The following is a 14,317-nucleotide window of genomic DNA, read 5'->3' on the forward strand; positions in this document are numbered from 1 at the left end:
GTCTACCTCCTTGGTTGTTGGACCGCACTATGGAATGCACAGAGGCTACTTCCGGTTCATTCCTTTGTCAGCCCCTGAAGGATAAAACTGATTGGATGAATCTTATACACCGTGGAGACCCTGAATTCCGGGAACAGCTGCACAAGGAACTGGAAGTAGTTGCTGTGCATTTCATAGTGCGATCCAGAAACCAGGAAGTACACAGTCATCCTGGTATCAGAGCAACAGAAGCTCTTGGCCGTGTTTACACTGTACATCCGACAAATTTTGAATGCTTCTATCTCCGAAGTTTGCTTTACACCATTACAGGTCCTACTTCCTTCAAAGACTTTAGGACTGTGGATGGGGAAGTTTGTCACACTTGTCGTGAGGCCTGCCTAAGGAGAGTTTTTTTGGTGGATGATGTGTAAACAAACAATCTTAAAATCCCGGGCAACGCCGGGTACCCCAGCTAGTATGTGTATATATATATATATATATATATATATGTAAATATATATATATATATACTGTATAATATACTTTTTTCATTTAACTTTTTAATTGCAAATAATATTTTCATGCAGTCAGGGCTTACAAAGTAACGACAAGAGGGAAACACTGTTATGGCACCATCATGCAGGTTAAATATCATGATAATTACATTTAAAATCCCACCCCAAAAAATATTGTCTAGGACTAGTTATTTTTTTCCTGATTTTTATTTAGTGGCAGATACAATAAAACCTTTGCCAGATCATCAGATTAGATGAGTCTTTAGCCCTAGTCCCATGGACGAGCATGGCCATTTTAGTTATTATCTACAGTTTGTAACTTTTTTTTATGCAGATTTATTATAATGTGTAGGTTCATCCTTTATTCTACTGTAGATTTTGATGTAGACTTGGGGGCACAATAAATTCCATTGGACCAAGGCAATATAATATAATAAAATTAGGAAGCATAGCAAAGTTTGTGCATGTCATGAACTAAATTCCAAATTTAACAAAGTCTTATAATTCTGCAGATATTTAGTCATTGATTCAGGTTAAGGGTTATGTCATAAGAATTATTGCCACATGTATCAGCAGGTGGCGCTGTGTATGGAGGTCTGGAAGAACAGCTCGCTGCCAGCTCACAGCACATTCTTAATCCTTTCTTCCAGAGTCATGGGTATTGTAGTTCGAATCTAAACGTCTTTCGATAATGTTATTAGTCTGCTTAATTATTTTGATTCCTCTGTGTTTATTTAAATATTTCTGCGTATGCTAACTGTGAAAAGAAGATTAAGCAGGTTTCACTAAATCATTGTGTAGAATGCAGCTGCAAAATTACAAAGGACTTAAACTACAACTCCCACAGTTCTATGCGAGCTGAAGCAAAGGCTGGATTTAAAGGCTCTGTATGAGCCGGAGATAATGCAGCAGGTTGGTTAGGGGATTTTTACTGCAATATACGTACGTATTTAAATGAGTATGTTGAAAAAGGAATGACAGGGTGAGACATGACAAGAGTAAGAAGATCAACCCATCATCCCAAAGCAAACTGATAGAAGGTATAGTAATTGCAAGCCTTCTAGAAATAAAATGCATGATTTTCGAATGCTGTCACCATGAAATCCTAATTTACTGCTAATGTGGATCTTACATGCAGAATTACCCTCAACCTATTGGCTCTTTATGGATTGAATGGTTGGCCTTTTGCTGACATGTAAAGGATAAGGTGACTTCTAATTCCTATTTGAGGCATTTTATAATTTGCCATCGTTGCCTGTTTATGATGTTTTAGCATAGCTATCATCAGTGCTGCATACAGTAGATCTGTCTAAACTGCAATATATGTAGTTTCAGGGAAATAATCTCAAGAAATAATGTGATCAAAAGCAAATATGAGTATGTTATGTGTAAACACTGCAGATTATGTCACAGACATACCAACACAGTACACCATGAAACAGTGAATGCATTCTATTTATTCTGTTTACAGTATAAGTGTGCCCATGGCTTTTAAGTCTTGTAGGATTTATCAGACATGTAATTTACCATGGAATGGTATTTCAGTGGGTGGGTGATTAAGTGTAATATGTATGCTAAACAGGTAGAGATAACTGCAGCAGTCCTTTAGCCGTAAGATGTTTGCAGAGGTTTCGGCCAGGCTGTCCTGCTGAACAGTCCTTTTCTATTGGTGATCAGATGTATTTGGGGCCCCATGGATGCTAGAACATACGTCTCTTTTGCCAGTACTATGATATGTTCCATAAAGAATAACAGAAGGCTGCTTTCATAGATGGCTATACAAATTTATATATTAACCCTGTAGTAAACAGCCTTAATGTGCCTCTTCAGAGAAACTGATTTTTAATCAATAATTCACATTAGATATTTGAATGCCATTGCACCATAGGCCATTTTATTCAAGAAGTAAGGTTAGTAGAAGGCATTATTAAAGTTGAAGAATGGTTTTGCTGAAATTAAAAATGTTCTTATAGTATATATTATAATTCTATAGTATATATTATATTTATTTTTTTACCCTTTGAGAAAATAAATGTGCTTTTTTTTAATTTTATTTTTTATAGTGGTGTTTTCTTATTTATGCCAGTATTGTGCTTTTAAACCTTTACCAAAAACCTTCTGCCACAGGCAGAACTTGAAAACTCTGATTGGTTTGGCTGTTGTCATGGAAACAGTAAGCCATTCACTTTGTATCTGGTAATATTCCGTGTACCTGCAGGTAGCTGTAGAATTTGCTCCCTTCCATAATTATTTTGTTTTTTTTTGTAACATTTATTTATTTCATTGCAGTCTACAATCTGGGCGAAACTCATTTGGAATAGTGGCTCAAACTTTTCTTAGTACTAGACAATATATATATATGTGTGTGTGTGTGTGTGTGTGTGTGTGTGTGTTTTTATTTCTATAGTTGACCTTTCAAGTTGTCCTTGAACATTTCCAAACTCTTTCTTCATCAGTATCACTTACAGTCAGGTGCATAAATATTGGGACATTGACAGAATTTTCATTTTTTGGCCTCTATTCACCACCACAATGGCTTTGAAATGAAACAAACAAGATGTGCTTTAACTGCAGGCTTTCAGATTTAATTTGAGGGTAATTACATCCAAATCAGGTGAACGGTGTAGGAATTACAATGGTTTCTATATGTGCCTCCCACTTTTTAAGGGGCCAAAAGTAATGGGACAAACTAAACAATCCTAAATGTAACTTTCACTTTTTAATACTTTGTTGCAAATCCTTTGCAGGCAATTACAGCCTGAAGACTGGAACGCGTAGACATCACCAGACGCTGGGTTTCATCCCTGGTGATGCTCTGCCAGGCCTCTACTGCAAATGTCTTCAGTTCCTGCTTGTTCTTGGGGCATTTTCCCTTCAGTTTTGTCTTCATCAAGTGAAATGCCTGCTCAATCGGATTCAGGTCAGGGGATTGACTTGGCCATTGCATAACATTCCACTTTTTAGCCTTAAAAAACTCTTTGGTTGCTTTTGCAGTATGCTTCGGGTCATTGTCCATCTGCACTGTGAAGCGCCGTCCAATGAGTTCTGAAGCATTTGACTGAATATGAGCATATAATATTGCCCGAACACTTCAGAATTCATTCTGCTGCTTTTGTCAGCAGTCACATCATCAATAAATACAAGGGAACCAGTTCCATTGGCAGCCATACATGCCCACACCATGACACTACCACCACCATGCTTCACTGATGAGGTGGTATGTTTTGGATCATGAGCAGTTCCTTTCCTTCTCCATACTCTTCTCTTCCCATCACTCTGGTACAAGTTGATCTTTGTCTCATCTGTCCATAGGATGTTGTTCCAGAACTGTAATGGCTTTTTTAGATGTTGTTTGGCAAACTCTAATCTGGTCTTCCTGTTTTTGAGGCTCACCAATGGTTTACATCTTGTGGTGAACCCTCTATATTCACTCTTGTGAAGTCTTCTCTTGATTGTTGACTTTGACACATATACACCTACCTCCTGGAGAGTGTTCTTGATTTGGCCAACTGTTGTGAAGGGGTTTTTCTTCAGCAGGGAAATAATTCTTCTGTCATCCACCACAGTTGTTTTCCATGGTCTTCCGGGTCTTTTGGTGTTGCTGAGTTCTCTGATGCGTTCTTTCTTTTTAAGAATGTTCCAAACAGTTGATTTGGCCACACCTAATGTTTTTGCTATCTCTCTGATGGGTTTGTTTTGATTTTTCAGCCTAATGATGGCTTGCTTCACTGATAGTGACAGCTCTTTGGATCTCATATTGAGAGTCGACAGCAACTGATTCCAAATGCAAATGTCACACCTAGAATCAACTCCAGACCTTTTAGCTGCTTAATTGATAATGAAATAATGAGGGAATAGCCACACCTGTCCATGAAATAGCTTTTGAGTTGATAGTCCCATTACTTTTGGCCCCTTAAAAAGTGGGAGGCACATAGAGAAACCATTGTAATTCCTACACCGTTCACCTGATTTGGATGTAATTACTCTGAAATTAAATCTTAAAGTCTGCAGTTAAAGCACATCTTGTTTGTTTCATTTCAAAGCCATTGCGGTGGTGAATAGAGGCCAAAATATGAAAATTCTGTCAATGTCCCAATATTTATGCACCTGACTGTATGTCTAGGTAAAGCTTTGAGTTTGCTGATCTGAACCTTTCCCTCTGGAGATTTGACACATGGGCTGTTTTCAAGGAATATTGTACAGCTGGTAGAGGATACTCTAAGGGAATATATTTTTTCTCTGTCTTTCAGCTATGCAGTGCCAAAACTTTTCTAGGATGTACTTCAGTAATTATCATTGCAACGCACGTAGAATCAGTGAATTAATCTTGTATCCAATGTCATATTTTTTTATTTCCTAGTCATGAGTTATATAGATCTCTAATCCCAGGCTACATTCAGGCCTCTGTGCCAAAATTCCATTTACCAAAGTGTATTCAGTATTTTTTAGTAATGCATATTTTGGCCCGTTATTCTCTGCTCAGGATTCCTCGCTCGCCTCCATGTCTGCCACTACGGACTATGCTACAGCCTTGTGCTCGCTCTGTCTCCCTGAACTACTTGCCATTAGTTGGTATGCTCGTACCCATGTCGCCCAAGTGCATTTCTCAGCTGTCACAAGTTGTATATATTACATGTAAGCACACAGAGCAGGCAGCCGCGACATCCAAACTGTGGTCCGGCCAGTGGGCCAGATTGCTGCAGGTGACAGGCTGCGTTTGGCCCACGTTCTGTAGTTTGGAAGCACCTGCTTTACAGCATATGCATTTTGTACAATGATTTATGTACATTTTAGAGACCAGCTTCAATATTGAACAGAGACTTCTAGACCCCAATATTGTTCTAATAATATTTAACATTAGTGTGTGCTATGGTTCCAAAACCTAAATTGATGTCTTTTTAAATAGGATTTCTATAGGTAATTTAAAAAATTTACATCAAGGTAAAGAATAAGCTGTTTAGTTAGAATTTGCTGGGCGTCGGTGACAAAGTTTCAGTTGTTTTTTTTTTTTTCCCCCAGCTAGTAGATACGGTGTCCTCAAATCACATTGTCTGGCTACATCATTACAGGGCAGTATCATAAACCATCTACAAGACAACTAATTGTAGCTCCTCTGTATGTTATACCAGCAGCTTCATATTAACCACTGCTTGGTGACTAAAGGGGTCCATATATCAATTGCCCCATGCCCCCTATCTCCTTTTCTCTGATGATCGTCAAAATCCAACATGATAGACATCCCAGGCTCGCTGATACTGATCATTTGTGGGTCCAAAATTGCGAATAGAGGATTTTCAACAGTTTAAAAAAAAAATGTTTCCTTACACAATCTATTGTCAAAACACAGTATTGTGTCAGTAGATTGTTGATGTATGGGCCCCACTAGAGCACCGAAGTCATTGTGATCATTTTTACTGGGAGGAGCAAAGGTCAAACTCTGTGAATTAGATATGATAAAGACCTATATAGCCGTCATCAGTGACATTTTCTCGGCTAATTGAATACGGGCCTAAATCTAAGTAGTTAGTAAATGTAAGGAAGGGGAGTGCATTCTGTATACCGTAAACGTTCTGATGCCCTGGCTGAAAGTTTGTTATTGCTCTGTACACTTCACAAGTGGTTACAAACATAATTCTCCTAAAGCAAAGTTTCTAGTCTAGTGAAATTTGCTAAGCGACAGGTTTGGAAAACCGTTGGTATTTCCCAGCAGTTTTGCATCACGCAGACCTACTTAGGCCAAAGATATACTTTAGCAATGTTCTGGTTTTTCAGCATGAATGGTATATAAATCACAGCAAAATAAGCCAAAAAAGAGTAGCTTCTGAGAGGTGTGTTTGTGTGAAGAGATGTACAGATCCCTAGGAACCTTGTATTTATTTATATTTGAGAACCATTAAAACCCTAGACTACCAGGCACAGCGCTGTCTCTGGGTAATTGAGTACAGTTCGGAGCGTCCTAAGGATGCTCCAGGCAGCTTTACTGGCTTGCAGGGTGCCTACCCGGAGCGTCCCTTGCAGGTGCTGTGGGGCAGCGACTGTGGTGTCCCAGGGTCCTGCATGGCTGCACAGGTCACACATCCCTGACCAGGCAAGGAGATCTCTGGTGTTGCCAATCTATGTTCCTTGGAATCAAGACTTAATTAGTTGAAGCCTATACCAATGGGACAATGAAGTGAGACCTACTAGACCACTGCGAAAATATAATTAAGGTACAGCTGTATCCTCACTGACAAGGGCGTCTAAATGCCATGTGGCGCGACTGAGACGCACCGAGAGGAGTAGCGTACTCTGTTTTTTTTTTTTTTAGACACATCTAATAACGGCTCACAGTGTACCAGAGAGACTAGGCTGCGATTTTTAATGGCACAGGAATTGGTACAAAAAAAGCTGCGGCTGCTGTTATCAGAGCCCTTTTTACACAGATTCAGACTCTGGCCCTGATTCAGAGCCGGACACTCTGATAGAACGCTCGCTCTGAATCAGGGCCGGGCTATTTTTTTTTTTTTTTTTACAACGGCCTCCTGGCCGCTCGCATAGCTGTGGGTGACCACCGCGACCATCGGGCTAGCGATGCGCTCTGGGCCACCATCGACCCGGTTGCGAGCGTACATCGCTTGCGACTGGGTCAGAATCGGGCCCACTGTCTCACACACATGTACAAATGTCGCACACCCCATTGATTACGGTAGTGTATGCTAGCAATGTGTTTTTTATTTTGCTTCTATATGTTTTAATTATACAAAAAAGACGCACATTTTGAGTGGGAAAGCTGCTCGGTGCAGCCAAATCGCATGGGATATGAAAGGGGCTATTTATGCGGCTTCAGCAGTAGTAAGGAAGGACACGTCTGTATTTGTTTTACATATACAAGGTGCTATAGTGCGCCAATAATAATGTTTGGTAAGCGGACGGGGACAAAACACAGTGTTTTATTTTATTGGCAAACAAAGTATGACTGATGCAATAGCTTAGGAAGATGAGGACCAGAGCTCATATTTTTTTTATCTGTCACCATCTACTACATGAATAAAAGTCTCAGTTTGGAAGCGTGTGAAGGTAGAATAACCTGCAGCCATTCAGATCATTGGAATGTTCATAGATTATTTCAGTATTGAATGTACAGATCTTGTATGAGGCAGTGACCTTTACAACTAATGGAATCCTGCTAGACAGCACAGGGCAGCATGTAACGGGGACAGTTGTATGAAGTAAGGAGGGTATTGGGGAATAGTAGGAAATGCCGTGTACGGCAACAGAACTCGCCCCCTTGCAGGCTAGTCTCGCCCTTGACACATGGATTTTTGTATGAAGCCCTATGGGGCTGCGAACACAAATCCACGTGTCCGGCAGTACCGTAATTTCAGCATATAGCCGCACGTACTCACGGGCATTACCTAGTCACACCTAATTGAATTGTCCCCTCACAGTGGGATGTTGGAAGGAATAATGTCCCCCAGCAGCACTAGAGATGGGATTGGCATGAAATCCCGACGCCAGAAGACCGGCAATAGAAGATCCCGACAGGTAAGGGTTTTTTTTTTCTATTACTAACCCTCTCCCCCCCCCTCCCCCGTAACCCTAACCTCCCCTACAGGTGCCTAAACCTAACCCCCGCTTCCCCGCAGCCTAAACCTAACCCTTCCAGAAGGGGTGCCTAACCCTAACCCCCCCCCCCCCACCCCAAGCCTAACCTTAACCCTCCCAGGGGGGTGCCTAACCCGAAATCCCCCCCGGGGGAGGTTAACCTAATCCGCGGCCGCCGCCTGGCTTACCTTCGTTCGGTATGCCGGGCGTCGGGCTCCCGGCGTAGGGATACTGATAGGCGTCGGGATTTCGACGCCTATCATTAGACCCATGCCAGGATTAGACAGTCGGGGAGCCGGCGGTCGGCATTTCGACCGTTGGCTTCCTGACTGCATCCCCTAGAGGGATGTGCCGCTTTTGTCAAAGTTTATATATTCAGCTTGTTCATTTCACAGTTATGGGCCTTTTTATTAGGACTACCAAGCAAAGCAATTGCTATCTATATTTTACATTATATTTCCCTTAGGGTGGAGAACTACATTAACAGACCGCTTTCTTGTCACAATTCAGTACAGATTCACAACTGAAGATTCCATAAAACTAATATGATGAAGCTCTGCAGTGAGATAAATGTAGGCTGCCATACATGTCCTATAACTGTGAGAAAGCTTTTTGTTTAATCACAGTAAACTCACGCCACGATTTAACAGAGTTCTATTTATGCTGGCGTGATGATTATTAATTTTCAAATCTCTAGTCATTTAGGGTAAGTGAAGAGATACCAGATCTATACTGATGTAATGATGAAGTGATGCAATTTCCACTTTCCCCTCATTAGTGTGGAAGGCTTGATGAATAAGCGTTTCATGTAGGGAAAGGGACAGCAAGGAATGATAATTATTTTCTTAAGCATTTATGCTGCGGGATATAATTGTTTTATGTTTATTTAACTGTTTATGTTCTCACATATATGAGGGAGAACACAAGGTCACAATATTAGGGTAAAATTAATTATGGTTCAATACTTTATCAATAAACACTAAAGCAGTGCTTCAATACATTGCTGACTCTTTCAGATTGTGACCTGTAGAAAAACACGCATTGATATTAAGTCAAGTAGTTAATTGTATTCAGACATTTAATTATTAAATTTGTAATCTTGTATTATTTCTCAAATGTATTTAAGAGAACCTGTCTGCCAATTTAGGACCTGTATATTTATCCATACCTGATAACTGTATTAATTCAGGTGTGGTTTATTAGATAAGGGCTCTTTGGATTACAAAGCTTTACAAATCTTGTGCTGTATAATGACAGACTGATGCTTTCAAGGGAATCGGTATGAAATACCGCCAGCCGCATGGTTCAATTCCCGGCAGCGGCAGCCCAACACTGGAACAGATCCCGGTAGCGGCAGCCCGACTGCGCTGGAAATCCTGATCGTCCCTAGGTAAGTATTAACTAACCTAACCTACCCCCCTAACCCTCCCTTAGGTATGCCTAACCCTAACCCCCCCCCCCCCAAAGTGCCTAAACCCAAGTCCCCCGGGGGGGGGGTTAACCCTAACCCTCCCTCCCCCTAATCTAACCCTTACCCCTCCCGGGGGGGGTGCCTTACCCTAAGTCCCCCCGGGAGCCCTAAACCTAAATCTCCCCCCCCCGCACGGCACCTGGCATCCCTTCGATCGGGATGCCGGGTGCCAGTCTCCCGGCGTCGGGGAAATGAGCGGCGTCTACATCTAGACGCCAGGCATTTCACCCTTGCCGGGATATGACAGTCGGGAAGCCGGCTGTCGGTATAATGTCAGCCGCCTTCCCGATTACATCCCCTTTCAAGTATACAGTATGTTAGTTTCCTAGGAGAATATTTGAAGTGTTTTAGGGGGGTATTAATCAAAGACTGGAGAGAGAGAAAATTGAGATAAAGCACTAACCTATCAGCTACTAACTTACATTTTACAAGCTGTGTTTCTACTTCAGGGTTCATAGGGGGTCCACAGAGTTGACCTTGGGGTATAGCTGGATCTGGATCCATGGGCACCACGCAGTTAAAGCTTTAGCTGCTCCCAGGATGCACTTGGGTCCGTCCTCTATACCCCGCCCCCGGCCACAGCACCTCAGTTTGAGTTGGTGCCCGGCCGGAGTCGGGTCACCTGCGCAGGGGGGCTGCAGGAGCAGCCCCCAAAAGCTTTCTATTTTTATTTAAAAAAAAAAAAAAAAGAGCCTGTTAGATTTTTATTTTAAAACAGAGGCTCTAGTGTGGCAGCGACGGGCTGTCTATGCAGACGCCCACGCTGCCGCTCTCCTTCCCCGCTGGCGCCGCGACGCCAGTACTGCACTGGGGATCGCGGCGGGAGGCCAGAGTCCGTACTAGCCGGACTCTGGGTCCCTCCCTGGACTGCTGCCGGAGTCGCCGGGGACAAGGTAAGCCGCGAGTCGCCGATTAGCGGCGGCTCGCGGGTTTTGCCTGCAGATGCAGTCCTTTGCCCCCGGTCCTAGGGGACAGACCGGGGGCCGCTAGCGGTGGCGGCGGGCTCCCCCTCTGAGGAGGAATAACCCGTGGGACCACTAGACCACCAGGGATATATGGCAAGCGGGATGCCGGCAAGCCCTGGGGTTAATAGGCTAGCCAGGGGAGGAAGCCTTCCCTGTCAGCGGCTCCTCCCCTCAGCTCAGCGCGCCTTTCAGCACGGAGTCTGGCGTCGCTGAGCTGCTGCTACTCGGCCACTCCTCCTCTGAGGTCTCCAGCGGCCATTTTCTCACAGTGGCAGCGCAGATCTTCAGGGAGCACGCGGACCGGTCCCCCTGTGTACCTCTCCCCTGATTAAAGACAGCGTACACAGCACTATAGCCCTCCCAGACACTGAATCTGGGCAGGTTGATTGTAGTGGAAAGGTGCAGTGAGTATATCTTCCTGCATGGTATGTGACTTTTGCTAGTGCTGCCTGTCTGTGCTTATTTTCCGCTTACTGTCAGCTTATACCTATCCCTTTACTTCTCCTACAAGCCCTACAGGTGTGTGGGGGAGGGGCGTTTCTTCTGACCTCACTTATATAGATCACGTATTTGTGAGGTCCGTCACATACAGTTGTGTGCTACACAGTGCCGTATTGTGGGCTGTTGTTTAGCACACCGGTGAGTGGGTTTTCTTCTGCCCTGTTGCCAGATATATTTTTTGACTATATAATATATTTTGTCATGTCGGACGAGGAGATTGAGCACTCAGTGGCTCCGGTGTTGGCCTCCTGTGGACGCTGTTCTGCAGGAGTAGATAGGGAGGATTTGTCACAGGATGGCCTGTGTAGTCGATGCCAGGTGGCTCCTGGCCCATCCAGACCTTCTCTGGCGCAGGAACCACCGTGGGCGATGTTTTCTCAAGTGCTGGTGTCTATTGCGGACCGTCTGTCGGTCCCGACTGCTCTCCCTACTAGGTCGTTGCCCCAGCCGACCATCCCCCATTCCCCGGGTGTCCCGCAGTTATTGCGGAGTCCTCCTGGGTCTCAGTCGGTGGGTCCCTATGCGGGGTTGCCTATGTATATACAGGCTTCCCCTGTGCCGCAGCAGCCTGTGGTACCTTTTCAGGCCCCTATGGTGACTCCTCCACCCTGGGTGGATGTGCTCTCCAACTCCGTGCAAAATTTGGCGGCCGCTTCCTCGGCTTTTCAGTCAATGTTGCAGACTGACATGCCTTCTAGGATTTCAAAACGCCCACTCATGACACGGGCTGCTCAGGTATCGGACTCAGAGGGTTCCTCAGATGATGGGGAGGTTCCTGATGACACTGACTCGGACGCCTCGGTCCAGGAAATGGATACCAAGTCGTCCATTATTGTGCGAGCACTAGTTAGGGCGGTGCGAGCTATTCTTCTTATAGAGGATGAGGCACCGGTTCCTAAGTCGAAGTTTCCTAGTTTCAAAAAAACTAAGGTGGCTTCTGCGGTGTTTCCCCTGTCGGATCAGTTGACGGATCATATGGCGGTAGCTTGGCAGGCGCCCAGTAAGAGATTCCTTCCTCAGAAGCGGTTGGCTTCTAATTACCCCTTCCCTGAGGCACATTGTAAAAAATGGGAAACTCCACCGGCGGTGGATTCCCATGTCACCCGTTTAACTCGGGGCGCCACCTTACCATTACCGTCGATATCCTCGCTGAAGGATCCCACGGACAGGAAAGTTGAGACTTGCTTAAAGTCTATTTACTCCCTCTCCGGGGCGGTGGCCCGACCGTCCATGGCCATCTCCTGGGTGGCCAAGGCCATTGAGGGGTGGGCCAATGCATTGGAAGATACCTTCCCGGACGACGCTCCGGATGTCCAGCGGGCGTTGTTGGGACAAATGAGGGACGCTGCTTCTTACATTGAAGAAGCTTCTTTAGATGCTAGTCTGCTGACCTCGCGGGTATCGGCTGCAGCGGTGTCTGCCCGCCGATCCTTATGGTTGCGGTCCTGGAGAGCGGACTCTGATTCAAAGAAAGGTCTGGAGGCCTTACCTTTCAATGGGGAATTACTATTTGGTCCGGACTTGGACAAAATAGTGGACACCCTGGCTAAATCCAAGTCGGCCTTCCTCCCTTCGGCGGCACTGCCTGCTAAGGTTCGGAGTTCGGCTTTTCGTTCCTTTCGGGTTCAGGGTAAGGCGAAAGGTCAGTCCTTCCCGAGACAGTCTGCGAGTAAGACGGCCTCTAAACCCAAGAAGCAAGCCTGGAGTGCTCGGCGCCCTTCTTCCAAGCAGGAAGATAAACCTGCGGCCTGATGGGACGGGCCTCCCTCTGGGGGACCTCAGAGTGGGAGGCCGACTTCTTCTATTTGCCCAGTGCTGGCACAATACCACCACGGATGCCTGGGTTCGAGAAGTGGTCTCCCAGGGGTACGCCCTGTCTTTTCGGCACAGACCACCACACCAGTTTTTCTGCACAAGTCCTTCTCAGGACAAGACCAAGGCGTTACAGGTTCAGGAGGCTATAGAGTCCTTGCTGAAAGCAGGGGTCATTGTTCCCATTCCTCTATCACAACGAGGGACGGGGTATTATTCGTCTCTGTTTCTGGTGCAGAAACCCAATGGTTCTCATCGCCCTATCCTCAACTTGAAGTCTCTGAACAAATTCCTCAGAGTTCCCAAGTTCAGGATGGAAACGTTACGTTCCATCATTCTGGCGATGGAACCGGGGGATTACATGGTGTCCCTGGACATCCAGGACGCCTACCTCCATGTTCCGATAGCATCTTCACACCAGCGGTATCTGAGGTTCGCTATCCTTCAACACCACTATCAGTTCCGGGCGCTACCCTTTGGTCTCTCCACGGCACCGAGGGTGTTCACGAAGATTATGGCGGTCATGGCCGCACATCTTCGGAACCAGAATGTACGGCTGCTGCCGTACCTGGACGACCTCCTGTTGCTGGCGAGCTCCCCGGAGGTACTGCTTCAACATCTCCACCTGACGATCGCTTGCCTGCAAGCACACGGGTGGTTGATAAATTGGAAAAAGTCCTCCCTGATTCCATCACAGCGGATTTTTCATTTGGGAGCCCTGCTGGATTCGCGTCGGCAAAGGATCTTCCTGACTCCGGAGAAGGTCGCCTCCCTACAGCTGCGGATACGCAGTTACCTGAGCCGTTGCCGCCTGTCGGTCCATTCGGCTATGAGAGTTCTGGGGTCCATGGTGTCGACATTCGACATGGTGGAATTTGCCCAGTTCCATTCCCGGCCCCTGCAGGGGCTGATTCTATCAGAATGGAACGGGTTACCTCACCGGATCCGCTCTCAGGTGCTGGTGTTGTCTCCGGACGTTCGGCTATCTTTGGCTTGGTGGCTTCAGACAGCTCATCTGGTCGAGGGGCGCCCATTTTGGATCCCGGACTGGGTCCTGCTCACGACGGATGCCAGTCTCCGGGGTTGGGGGGCAGTGACCGGCTCTTTGTCGCTTCAGGGTCGTTGGTCAGCGGAAGAAGCACTTCTCCCCATCAACATCCTGGAACTGCGGGCAGTATACAGGGCCCTGCAGTCATCCGGCCCCGCTCTTCACGGAAGGGCGGTACAGGTGCAGTCCGACAACGCCACCACGGTGGCGTATATCAATCACCAAGGCGGAACTCGCAGTCAGGCAGCGATGTCGGAGGTGTCTCGTATCCTGACTTGGGCGGAGGGTCACATTCCAGCGATCTCGGCGGTCTTCATCCCCGGAGTCCTCAATTGGGAGGCGGACTTCCTCAGCCGTCACGACGTGCATCCCGGGGAATGGTCGCTTCACCCAGAGGTGTTTCAGCTACTCGTGGACAGGTGGGGACTGCCGGAGCTGGACT

At 45.9% G+C, this 14,317-nt stretch overlaps 1 protein-coding gene across 2 annotated transcripts in view; it reads left to right on the forward strand.

Moving 5' to 3' along the window:
- Nucleotides 1-1,364: 1,364 nt before the first annotated feature.
- ASPHD2 (aspartate beta-hydroxylase domain containing 2) overlaps nucleotides 1,365-14,317 on the forward strand; it is a 106,330-nt gene continuing 93,377 nt past the window's right edge. The window contains exons 1-2 of one of the 2 annotated variants that reach the window (XM_088467932.1): nucleotides 1,365-1,534; nucleotides 7,922-8,018. The gene's annotated coding sequence lies outside the window, so the exon portion shown is untranslated. The remainder of the gene's footprint in view (nucleotides 1,535-7,921; nucleotides 8,019-14,317) is intronic. The other variant, XM_088467931.1, reaches the window with a different exon arrangement.

The sequence above is a fragment of the Taudactylus pleione genome, unplaced genomic scaffold (genome assembly GCF_031769625.1).
Source record: "Taudactylus pleione unplaced genomic scaffold, aTauple2 ptg000078l, whole genome shotgun sequence".
Lineage (NCBI taxonomy): Eukaryota > Metazoa > Chordata > Amphibia > Anura > Myobatrachidae > Taudactylus > Taudactylus pleione.